The sequence below is a fragment of the Chiroxiphia lanceolata genome, chromosome 3 (genome assembly GCF_009829145.1).
Source record: "Chiroxiphia lanceolata isolate bChiLan1 chromosome 3, bChiLan1.pri, whole genome shotgun sequence".
Classification (NCBI taxonomy): Eukaryota; Metazoa; Chordata; class Aves; order Passeriformes; family Pipridae; genus Chiroxiphia; species Chiroxiphia lanceolata.
In genome coordinates, this window is record NC_045639.1 from 91,038,211 (window position 1) to 91,051,932 (window position 13,722).

Here is a 13,722-nt window from a genome sequence, read left to right on the forward strand (position 1 = left end):
CTTCTCATTTACATGCATCTACATAAATTCAGGATCAAGCCACCAGCTTTTTCTTCCTCCAGTGTTAATAACGAGCAGTGGCTGCTATACTGTGTTCCTACAGACACTCTGGAAACAGAATATGTCATCGTTAGCCTAATGAGGGGAAAGAGGGAGAGAGATTACTAAATGTTTTCTCTCTAGCCCAATTAAAGGAGAGAGAGCAAGACGAAGAGAGGGGGAAGATGTGCTGAAGGGAGAGCTGTGTACGTGACAGATTTCTTCCTGCCTTTGGCTACAAGAGTATTCTCGTTAGGTAGAACTGAAAAAGACAGGAGGATGTGGGAATACAAAGGAGAAATCCTTTGACTGAAATCAGACTGTGGCAGCACGGACCATCAGTCTGAGCTGCACATTACCGTCCAAAAATAGCTTTCTTGCAAAGGAAAGAATATGATAACAAGTACACTATTGCCATTACTGTTCTTAAGAAAAATTATCCATACAAATAGGAAGGAGTAAAATTTGTCTGAAAGCCTCCTTGACCATCCACAGTCTCTTTTCAGGACTGCTCTAGAGGGAAAGAACTGCTTGATTATGAAGGACATTTCCAGTTTAGAAGTTACTTTAGAGGTGCCAACTCACTGTTTATAAAACAAGCAGAATTTGATCCCATGATGTTTTGTGCCAGAAACATCAGGCCTGCTAGAAAAGGTGTCTATATCCCAAACCACATTTTCTGTCCCAAACGCATGCTGTCCCACAGGCTGGGCCTGGGCACTGCCAGATAGTAGCTCACCTGACCCAGACTTTTGCCAGGTACCGTGACAAAAAAGTCCCATTACTCAGATGATTGCAAACCAGCGCTCAGGGCCTCATGCCAAGGCAGTATAGGGTTTTTCATGACTCAGAAGTCTCTGGGGCTGAATGTGCTGTTTAGGAATCCAGGTGCTATGCAGGGAGTTGAGGCTCCTAGCCCAAGCTAAAGGTCATAATGTGAAGTTTTGCATGTACACCACTGAAGCCAAGGATACTGTTCTTTCCAAACAGAAAAGAACATTGCTTCTAGACCTATAGCATGACACTGTACACATTCTCATATGACAGAAGAATACCTTCTTCTTTAAACTGCAGCAGAGATATAAATGAACTTACTACAAAGATTTCTTTGCACCCACAGCTCTGTTTTTGACTCCATACGTAGCTTTCTCCCCTGTTGTGATGATATATTAAAAATATACCCAGCCCATGGATCCCAGCCTGCATGCTGCTGACTGACGGCATGTGACCCATGTTCTATGGGCAGGTTCACGGCATCTCTAACAGGACAAACATAGGAGGAGGCAGGTGATGGGTGAGAGTCAAAGGTGCCACGACTCCGAAATTAAACAGGATTCCACGACTACATGAAGATGCAAGGGTTTTTTCCATAGGTTAAAGAGACCCATGACCAAAGGTAACTAGGAAGGAAGGAGTTTCCTTGTTATCGCATCAGCCACCAGCCCCTGATGCGATTCCAGAATTATATCCCACAGTGTTCTCATTACCTGTACAAAGGCCTAAGCCATGCAGAGAGCAGAAGAAACTACCTTGCATCCCTATTTATATATAGTGCTCAGACACTGAGCTCAGCGATAAAAAGCTGGATTGATGTGCCAAGTATAATCCAGTCCTCGAATGTTGAATTCCTGTTACTTATTTTAAATCTCTCCACATTTCCTTGCATTCTGACTAAAATGTAGCAGCTTTGTGAGCTAAGCTATAGCTGCCCTTTTACCGTTTCAAGTGCCAGAAGCTTTAGCTAAGGAAAATGATTTTGTAAAGACTTGCTGTGCTCTGCTAGTCTTACCAATTGCACTTCCTGCCAATAAAACCTAAAAAGATGTTGAGAAAGTTCCTGAGAAAGCCTTGGTTTACAAGTCTCTTGATGTAATTATTTTTTAATCTGTGACTCCTGACTCTCCATCCTGGGAGACCTTCTGATTTGTTCATCATCAAGTCATGACTGGATTAGATTTTTTTCCCCTACAACAAGATCTATTTTCTTTATTCACCACTCACCTGAGCACAGACAACAGAAGGGAAATATTGGGTCTGGCTTCTGGTTGTCCAGCAGGAGCCTCAGGGCTGATTTCCCAAGCCCTCCAGTGAGGAACACAGGAAAGGGATGGAACTCTGAACTCTCCTGTCAGCACAACAGAAGATAGTGGAAAAAGTAGCCTGTGCTGCTTTGGGGAGAAGGGTAAGACTGCCAGGAAGACTGGCAATAGCTGAGACACATATAAGCAAGCCCAACTCAGCCATGTCTGTACACAGGCAAACAAACACAACGTGAGGGAAGACTGCAATTAGTGTCCAGATGCTTTCAATCTCCTTACATTTTTAGATTATTCCAAATTTCTTCCTGAATAGTTATATAGTATAAATATTGTAGCCAACATTGACAATGTCATAAGATTTCCTTTCAAAACATTGAAAGTTTGGGTCTCTCAGAGGGTTTTTCACATTAGATTCCTTTCTCCTCTTTTATACTGTGTGTCTGAAGAAGTACTAAGCTGCCCAGTATAAAAACTGCCTGACTCACATTTGTAATAATCAATTTTTCTGTATTTTTTAATCAAAGATTCTGACCCACTGAATTCTGACATTCCAGCAGTGTAGTCTGTAGTCTCAGATCATAGTGCAGCCTACTGGGGGGCAGGGAGATGCACCAGCACAGCTGGGTGCTAGCAAAATCAGCATATACATGACTCAGTACTTTCAGGTCCACTGTCCTGAACTGCGACTGTCACAAGATCTGAAATAGGGACTTCAGTCCTGATGCTTGAGAACAAGATACTAAATTCAGTTTGATTTAGTGACAGTATTCCATTCTCTTCTAAAGCATGCCATTTTGAAAGATATAATGGCTAGATAATGAAATGGTATAACATTTGTTTAGAAATGCCATCTTCTAAAATATCATACTTGAAAAGAAATTAACCACTTATTGTTTCTCTTGGGAATTTAGCACAATGGTAAAATTTAATGGACAAATGCGAGTTCAGTTAACTCCAGCTCATGTACAAGAGGCTGAAAACCCATCACATAATTGGATCCCTCTGAAGCTTACAAATGGCACATCTTTGTACCCCGGCTTGGAAAAAAACTGCATTACCCAGCAATGATCTATGGTGATGTAAAGAGGAAGGAGATGAGTATAGTCAACAGTAGTATGATGAAGATACTACTTGGATAATTTCTGGTTATTTTCCCCCTCCTATCATATCTCAACTGCTGCAAAGTCTACCTCACATTAAGGAGACTGAAGTTGTTGACTTCAACACACAGCATTTTAATTTTTATATGAAAATACTATATTAAATAGGAGAGCTATCTGAAAAGCTACCAGTAAAAATTCTATCTTAATCAGCGATACCAACACAAAAGGCCAACTTAGTCTGAATTATCAGTCAGTACTTCAGCAACATACCAATTATTTTCATCATTTAGAATGATCCTAGCAATATTTTGAAATTATATAAAATTGCAGTGGTTATTAATCAAGGAGCTATGGCAAGCCAGCTTCATGATCAGCAGAAGGGTGGAGACAGATACTATATCATTTTGATCTTACTGAATAATTTGCTTTTAAGCACAAAACTTTTTGCAACTTAATCTCTTAATCATTTGAATGTCCAGAATAACAAGCAGATTATTTTATGGTGTTTTAGATGGCTTTCAATACATGTCACAAGAAGAAAAAATTAAATTAAAGTACATCTATCTCTCCTCATTAATCTTTTCATTCACATACATCTTCATTAAATCTCAATTTCTTAGCCATTGGGATGCACAACAGGACCCTCAGAAGCTCTAATTGTAGCAGAACAGAGCTGAAATGACTTATTGACAACACTTGTTTAGGGCTCATTTTCTTCTTTAATTTATGAAATTTCATGGCTACAATTCTTGTTTGTATCACTCATTCACCTTTTCACTGTGTAAGAAACAATAATGTTAAAATTTTCTTGATAATATTACATAAATACTTGTGCTTTTAAGAAAAAAAAATATTTTTTTTTTCCTTTTGAGCAATTTTTGGACTCTTGCATTCATGTGGTCTATCAGGTATCTTCTTTTCCAGTGTAGCTTAGTTATGTCCTAAGCATCATCACTTAGGTGCTATAAAAAGAGACTTGATTTTGCTTCATCTTATTTCTTAGCCCAAGACAAACAATTGTCTAATGGTGATATCAGTGGTTTCAGTTTTTTTCTCTAGTCCTTTAAAGTTCTATTTTCCATGGATCATCAAAACTTTATGACAATACTCAGTAAAATCTGGCCAAATTCACTTCTATTACCATAAGAAAAGGAAAGTCAGCAAGGCTACTTTTCCAAGTAACACTCGTACTTTTTGGTGATCTTAAACATTAAGCAGAACAATTTCTTTCTATGTATTAAAAATGGGAGCTGTCAAGCACTGGGCTTATGTAATCCTATTTCTGAATAAAGCATCTCAATTAGAGAAGCTAAATGTACCATAAAACTGCAGACAATAAAGTGTTATCTAAGGAGTATTTTATTTCTCTGAAACACAGTTCAGACAAACACTCTCCATGTAATTATCCACACAAAGAGCTCCTGGATTCTGTACTACTTAAAAAATCAGAAAAATCTTTAAAGCTTTTCTCTATATTAAAGCCACTTCAATGCTGACAGTACGCATGGTATAAAATCCTTAAAATGTCTCCTCAAAGATCTGTAATTCAAGTTCTGAAGAATGAGGAAGAGAGCTGCACATAGAATTTTGTTGGCTATTACACTACTAGCCTAAAAAGCCTGTGTCATCTGGTATTGATCAAATAAGATCAAAGCAATCCAAGATGCTAATTTTATTTGATTCTGGCCACTGGTCCTAGATAGGAAGAGCAATGAGAGCTGCAAGTTTGAGTAAATGTTGAATTCACTGCAATGCTGAAGCATCACCCTTAGCTCTGGTGCTGGAAGGAATTGATCAGAATTTCCCTGTGACTATGAGAAGGGCACTTCACAAAGCTACCATCAAGCACTCCTTTTGTGAGGTAAAGATAGTGACCTTCAGTTTTGCCGGAAGGAAGTGGACTAAGGGAAATATCTTTCTGTATCTGACATCTCCTTGTGCTTCTGCTGCCAGTCACTGACAGAGCTTCACATGGACCGAAGTCATATTGAGTATGGCTCGTTCACACCCCCTCTACTCAGCTAATTTGAACCAGTAATTCTCTTCTTTCCACACTACTTTTTGCAGATACTCTTGATTTATTTTACATAGACACAAAACCCAGAAATATTCTTGACAGATGGTTATCTAACATTCTTTTTAGTTACTAATTGAGTGTGTACTTCAGTTATCATGACAGGAAGTGTACAGGTGTCAGAGACTTTAAAAAAATCTTTAAAATATAACTGACAGAAAAATCACATCTCAGTTACAGCCTCTTCTGACAAAGATTTTGAGAAAATTCAGTCTGAATACCAGCATATTCATGCTTCAGGTATTTTCACTAAAACAGTCCAGCATTCTCATTGAAAAAGAAAGAGGGATTTTTGTGACATTCTCTGATTTTGGAATGATTTTTCACAAGATTTGACTCTTCCAAGTATGGAATAGTATACAACTGAATGAGAAGAAAAGACAGTGTGCCTAAAGATGATGTTTAAACAGCAAAACAAAAATCAATCCAGGCAATGTTAGCAAAACAGTAAACACATGAGGAGGGGATATTTAGGGCTATGACAACCAATCTAGCCTTGTGTCTGAACATATAATATGCCATAGGAGACAACGAAGTTATTTACGGGCCGCAGCTCCTGTGTGATACCAAGTTATAATTCTCTTGTACCCTGACATGTACATTTTATGGCATTTCTTCAACTGAAAACAAGGGGATTAGGAAAAAAGTGTCTTACTTATAAGCACTTATGAGGAGTTTGAGTTTTAAACTATAGAAAAAGGGAGGGCAGGCATTTTTTTTTTACTTACAGCTTATCTAATATTTATGCAAAGCATTTGACACTGTCCCTCGTAACATACTTGTCTCTAACTGGAGAGATATGGATTTAACAGAGGGACAAAGAATTGCAAAATTGGTTGCATTCAAAGTGTTGTGGTCAACAGCTTCAACGTCCAAGTGGAGAGCAGTAACAGTGGCATTGCTCAGAGGTTGGTATTGGGACTGGCACTGTTTAACATCTTTGTCAGTGACATGGACAGTGAGATTGAGTGCACCCTCAACAGTTTGCTGACTATACCAAGCTGTGTGGTGCAGTGATAGGCTGGAGGGAAGGGATGCCATCCAGAGGGACCTTGACAGGCTTGAGAAGTGGGAATGTGTGAACATCATTAAGTTCAACAAGGCCAAGTGCACAGTCTTGCACCTGGGTTGGGGCAACCCCGAGCACAAATACAGGCTTGGCAGAGAATGGACTGGGAGCAGCCCTGAGGAGAAGAACTTTGGGGTGTTGGTTGAGAACAAGCTGAACATGACACATCAATGTGCACAGGTAGCCCAGTGTCCTGAGCAACAGTGTCCTGAGCTGTATCAAGAGGTCAAGGAAGGAGATTCTGTCCCTCTATTCTGCTCTCTTGAGACCCCACCTGGAGAATTGTATCGAGTTCTGGAGACCCCAACATAAGTAGGACATGGACCTGTTAGAACAGGTCCAGAGGAGGCCACAAGGATGATCAGAGGGCTGGAGAACCTCTCCAGTGAAGACAAGCTGAGAGAGCTGGGGTTTTTCATCCTGAAGAAGGGAGACCTATAGCAGCCTTTCAGTACTTAAAGAGCGCTTACAAGAAACCTAGAGATGGACTTTTTTACAAGGGCAAATAGTGACAGGACAGGGGGGAATGGCTTTCAAAAGAAAGAGAGTAGGTTTAGATTAGATATACAGAAGAAATTCTTTGCAACTCAAACCATTCTATGGTATGTTCTATGGTTTGTTAAGTGTACACCTATTCCACAGGAGGTAAAAGACACCTTCTTGCTGTATCTTTCTTCACAATTGTGTCAAACTTCCTTTTCTGGAATGTTCAGGAGTCATGCGGCACAATAAACACAGAGAACATATGCAAAGCAAAAGTGCAACTTTCAAGAGGTATAATAGATTTACAAAATACAATACATTTACCCTTGAAATATTGCCACAGTTTCTTACACTCATTGCACAGCTGGCTTCATCCTCCTTGTATATCTGGGTGATCTTTACGTCCTGCCTTCCTAAGTGAAATAGGTATATGACAACACTGAAATTTAGTTCCTCAGACAGATATTTTGTGTCTAAAAGTAAAGATGCACTTTGAAATTTTTACATGAATTTTTACATTTTAAAGGTGTTGGGTATTACTATGCTTCTATTTTTTTCCCATATGAAAACATTGAAATTGATTTTAAAATGTATTGCATTTAGAATGAGAATTAACTTTGCTATGTCTTATCTCAGTAGGTTGTCTAATAGCCCCTAGAAAATAAACTGGAAATTTCTACTGATACAGCTGAAGAAGATGAAAGAAAAAAACATTTAAAACATTCAACCCGTAATAAGATTCAGGAACTAATGCATTAGAGTAGTCACAACCATAACATACTCTTGTGCTATACTGAGGACCCTAAAAAGCAGTCTTAAATAAGCAGTTATAAACACTTAGTTGGTTCAGGGAATTCTGACAATGAAAGACTCTATGAATGATAAACAACCAAGCAGAAAGCATATGATTTCCTTTATCCCCAAAGCCAACACACAGCCTTTCAGCAGCAGAAACTCTACAGAATTGGAATATATGGGTAGAGACTTTTGAAATATCATCCTTTCATCTGATTAAAGTAAACAAACATCTAGCACACTTCAGTAATGAATTGAAGAGTTTCTTTTTACTCCTGGGATGCAAAATGAGAGCAAAAATAAGCACTGCATTGTGGTTCAGAAGTGAGCAATTGTCTGCCTTGTTTTCTTTGAAAAGCATACAGGAGCTTGCCTATGTAGTGTGTGGAATGAAATCCAGAATGCAGTTATAGTTAACATATTTCAGAAAGCATAACAATTCCACATGTTCTGCCTGATTTCTGCTGCTGGAATAGCCAGTAAAATATAATGTCACTCATCTTTTGGGGAAGGGATAAATCTTGAGTAGAATATTCATGGCTAGGCTTCGCAAACGAAGATTTAGGAAGGCTCTATCCACATTTGTTACAAGCACGCTGGTGACTTATGAGGTCAATACGAGATAGACATATCCGATTGCAAAAGGTACAGCAGAAAGACTCCTTAGGTGGTATATTCTGCAAGACACGATTCTTTCTGCATTGTCTTTTCTCCTCAAGAGTGATCCTGTGTGCGTTCTCAAAGGAAACAGCAGCGTGTGTCTCCAGGCCTCCCGATTTGAGGCCAGAGTAGACCAGTTATGGTGATCAATATGGCTGAGGCTGAGATGTTGTTTCAGGGAGTCCTTGTATCTTTTCTTAGGGGCTCCTCTCTTGCGGCAGCCCATGGTAAATTCACCATAAAGCAAGATCTTAGGGAGGCGGCGGTCCTTCATCCTTGAGACGTGCCCTGCCCATCGCAGCTGCGTTCTCAGTAACATGGCCTCAATACTTGTGACTGCTGCTTGTTCTAGAACAGATGTATTGGTCACATAATCTGACCAGTGGATATTTAGGATTGTACAGAGGCAGTGTTGATGGAAGCGTTCTAGGAGTCGCAGGTGGTGGCAGTAGATGACCCATGATTCAGATCCATATAAGAGAGTAGACAGCACAATGGCTCTGTAAACACTGATCTTTGTACTTTTCTTCAAGTGTTTATTACGCCATACTCTTTTATGGAGTTTTCCAAAAGCACTATATGCCTTTGCTAACCTGTTGTCTATCTCCCCGTCAATCTTACCATCTGAGGAGATGAGGCTACCTAGGTAATTAAACTGCTGGACTGATTTAAACTCTGATTGGCCAATGGTGATATGGGGATAATGGAAGACTTCCTGAGGTGCAGGTTGATAGAAAACTTCAGTCTTCTTTAGACTGACTTCCAGCCCAAAGAGCTCAGCAGTGTCTGCAAAGCAGGATGTTAAACGCTGCAGGGCGGGCTGCTTCTGTGTGGGCGGTGTCATCAGCTTAAAGTAGCTCCCAGACAAGATGGTTTAAGGTCTTGGTGTGGGCCTTCAGTCGCCTTAGGAGCAGTCAAGATGTGGTAGTATTTGATATGCACTGTTTGAATAAATAAATAATTTTGTGAGTTTTATGCACTGGTGACAGAGTGGAAATTTTGGAGAACAAGGCTGACAAATGAACCAGTACAAGCAAACAATACAAGTTATCTCTTCTAAACCTGGAAATGTCCAACGCTTCTTGAGTGAAACTGTGGGCTATATTCTGTTTCTACAAAATAGTTGAGCTTTCTGCTAATACTGCTAATGAGTGTGCTGCCTCTCCAATACCATCAGCCAGAGCTGAGGCTTCAAGTGGTAACAGCCCTGCCCACATAGGTGTCTGTCTCTGAATCAGATTCCATAGGATCATTGCCATCTAAAATACCTCCTACTTTAACTGGATTACAGAACACCATTCTCTACTTTTATGCAAGAAAATATAATTTTGGAGAAAAAAACCTAGTTAGATGATTTCACATCCACTCGTGAGAAATGCTAATCTCCTTCCACTTTCAGTGAAATGCAGAAGGGTTTTTCTGTTGGTAAATTGGACTACACTGGTAAAATGAGATAGCTTATGTCTCTGATACTTCTCCTTCTCACATTGGAAGGCATGTATTGTTTTTCTCTTCTCCCAAGACATATACAATAAGCAATGATTATGATTCTACTTTTCATTGCTTTACATTTTACCTTTCCCCTTTTTATCTGGCTATTTAAAAACAAAAAAAAAGGCAAGATTTTATTTTTTTTTTAAACTGGAAATGTACTGAACTATCTATTTTTTTTTTCAAAGTGCCTTCACGAAAGAGTTATATTTTATGGTCACTTGAGATGCATTCTCAGCCATAGGTAGCAGGTCAGTGCTGTCCCAGAAATGTCACGATATGCTGAGAAGCATGCAGCACTCCATAGAGCTAGCACACAGAGTCCCAGGGTCATTTCCTCATCCAGCAGGATTCTCTAAAAGTGTTGATCTGATTTTGTATTGGATGTAAACTATTTCACATTGTATGCTTAAAAAATTTTAAATGTGATGTGACATTATTAAAGCATAAATGAAAAATGCTAATGCCAAAAGTCTTGCACAACATATCTGTGCTAGGCACCCACCCTTCTATCCTAAGGATTCATTTTAGCAATGTCCATTGTCTTTTCTTGACTCATTTTTCCCCTGGCTGTTCATAGGAGTTTTTAGTGTCCTGAGTGGGCCTGAGCCTTAAGCCTGTTCGTTGAACTATCTTGATGAATCAGAAAGGAATGGGCTAATTTTTTAACACAGTGAAGTGGTAAAATATTTCCTTCTTTGTGAATATGCTTCATGAACCTTCTGCCAAGAATAGAAACTTGCAGGCTACTTTTACAATGCGGGTAGCATAAGAGATATCTTTGCATCAGATTTTTACACCTTTGTCCTCTTTTTAAACATAATTTAAAATAAAATCAGTTTAAAATCTCATGACTTCACCCACGTTTAAACCTATGAAGGACAGTGTGTTTGTTTCAGTTGAAGGGCTTATGGTAATTGCCAGCAAAAATATAAAAATCTTGGATGACAGAACACTCTCTCTGAAGGCTGTTTGGAAAAAGTCACACTTCCAAGGGCATATGTACAAAAACAGTACCATATCATCAAGTGTGCTTGCTAAACTACAGTAAAAACATGCATGTGTGCAGTCCATCCCTGGTTCTGTCACCCACACAGCTGTGGGGCTACAGCATCTGATCAGCAATGGCACGCTACCTTGCTACCCCAAAGCCCACCAGCCAGTTGATTGCTCCTCATAGCCCCTCTTCACTCATACTTTGCCCAGACAGATGTTATTTACCACCACTATACCTGTAAGCAGTTGCTAAATCTGCCCATCACAAGCTCACTCTGCACATCTCGAGTAAATCACCCACCTTTGAAAGCATCTCCACTCATCCTCTGGGCCTGTTTGAGGAGGAGATGAAGAAGAAGAGAGAGGAGGCTCTACTTTCTCTTCAGTTCATTACCTGCACAGGATAGGCTGGAATGCCATTCACTTCCTCATAGCCATGAATCAAATGGTTTGCAAATAGAACATCCTCATCAGCCACCCTGCAGATGATGCCTGGGATGCGTGATGAGCCAAAGCCTCCAAAATACAACACTCACCCCAGCATTTTAGTTCAGCACAGGCCATTCATGACATTACTTACAAATAATACTGTTCTGCTTTCAGAGATCTCTATGATTTCCTTCCAGCTCAATGTCTGGCCTGGCTGTATTTGAAGAAACTGTGGGTGAAAGAGCTTTCCGACAGCACAATCTCTTATCAGTTGAATCTGTTGTGAAACTGTGTCGTAACTACATTTTTCAAACCTATTCTTTTTCAAAGGTTATTTTTAGATACTTTTCCCCCTGCTTGGTCTTCCCAACTTTTAAAAGGCCACACAAGAAGATTTATTGTCAATTTACTGCATAGATAGTAGGGGAGTGGGAAAAGAGATTTCACTTGCCACCTGGATGGACAATTGTTCATAAATCCTGGTTGAAGATGCGTGATGTTTGATCTCACACCAAGGCAGAGTTTCATTTCAGTCTGTTTCTGACATCAATTCTGCCATTGATGCAAACTCTGCTTTTGTACTGGCTCTCAAAGATGAAATGCTGCTTTCTGTATCATGTTTCAGTGATGAGGGAAAGTGATGTGGGGTCCAACAGGCTGTTGAGATTAGTGCCTTGAAATGGTTTCCAGGCAAAAACTGGCATAATCTGGGTAGCAAAAGTCAACTTTTCTGCCAAAATGTTAGGCCTCATTTTTAGCCTCCTGCATTTTCCTTTTTAGATATTCATCCTAAACACTTTCAGCAGGAAAGATACCCAAATCTGTCTCTTTTAGAAAGACACAGCCTTAGTGGATGAAGCCTCTAAGTATTCCAGCCATATCTGATGTTATGCACATAGCTCTTTTCAGAACTATGTGTCATGTCAGGGCATATAAATTCAACAGTCATGGTAAACAAGGGGCCCAAAGGGATCTGCTACTGGCTGCATTATAAATATTCAAGATCTAGTCAGCCATAATTAGTTTATTCTCTTATGTTGACTTACATTCCCCTCTTTTCAGTCTCTATATTTTGTAAATGTTCCACCTTTAGAACAAAAACTTGCTTGGGTAATTTCATCCTCCACACACAACAAAAATCTTCTGACCCTGCAATAGGACTGTAAGTGTATCCCATACACACAGGATGGGAAAAAAATCTTTCCTCTTTTCTAATGGGAACACCAGAATTGTATTATTCTCCATGTTTCTCCTGAAAGAAGCACCAAAATTTATATGTTTTTTTCCTCCAAACCTTGTCTCCTTCTGGATTCTGCTTGGTTATTAAAGTTTTAAACGTGAAAGTGCCACTTACAGTCTCATCCTTATTAGTGGTAAAAGTGGATTCCTTGCTGTATGACACAGAAATTCTGTGAAGTGCTTCTGTTCATATCAGAAGTATTGCACAAAGTTGGAAAACATGAAATGTTGGGGTTTGCCTATCACACAAAGTATTTTATTGTATATTTGGAAAATGAAGTATAAACACATTAAAAATTATTTGTGATACAAACTCAGAACAATCCACAGAGAATTTACCTAGCTGAAGGGACAAGGGACAAATGAATTGAACAAGAAATTGCCTCTTCAAATAGTTATTTCTACTGTTTAGCACTTGAAGAAAAGTAAGTTGGACTATTTCCGGATTTAAAAAGATTGAGTTCAGATAAAGCATTCCCTACCCCTTTCTAAATACTGGCACTGCAGCTCAGCAAGCTCATTGCACAGTACCTCCTCTTCTTTGGTCTGAACTCCAGAAGCTGGCAAGTGGGGGCATGGTAAGCTGAGTGGAGGGTGAAGAATCTGTCTGGTTATATTATATCCACTGCCATCTATGTTGTCTTCCTGTTCTACAGCCTCTTCCAATATAGAATTAAGGTTTTCAAAGCCCAACACTGACATTATCATGACATAGGGCCCTGCCCCTGGAGAGGAATATGGACTAAGCTCCAAATATGGTATACATAATAGTTCAATAACAGGAAGAAGTGGATTTTTTAAGGGATTAATCCACACTTAAGGCCCATTTCAAAATTGAGTTACGCTACTAACCATACAATTATAGAAACATCATTAGGATTATCATATAATCTGATGACAAAGAGGAGTGCTTTCAAATGCAGGACTCGGAGCTGTGTGTAACTTAAAGTTCAGATCCAATGTTTGGTATTGGTTCTTCTCCATTCATAGTAAAAAAATTGAATCCCTTTTCAGCTAGAAACATTCAGAGAATAAACACTGAGAATAGCTTAGATACAATCAAAGCAATTGTCAATAGAGAGGTGATATTTAGTCAAGCTCTCAGGATCATGTCTGTCCCTTTGCAGACCTCCAGGGCCTTCACCAACCCTACCCACAGCCCAGGATCCCATGTCAGCCCAGCCTAGGGCCACCAGTCCCTGCGCCAGAGGTGCTGCAGCAGGAGCGCCCTGGACCTACCTTCTAGACAGCCCTTGGGTCTTCCATAGCCACATTTCCAGTTTTGTCTCCAGCTTCTCTTGGCTG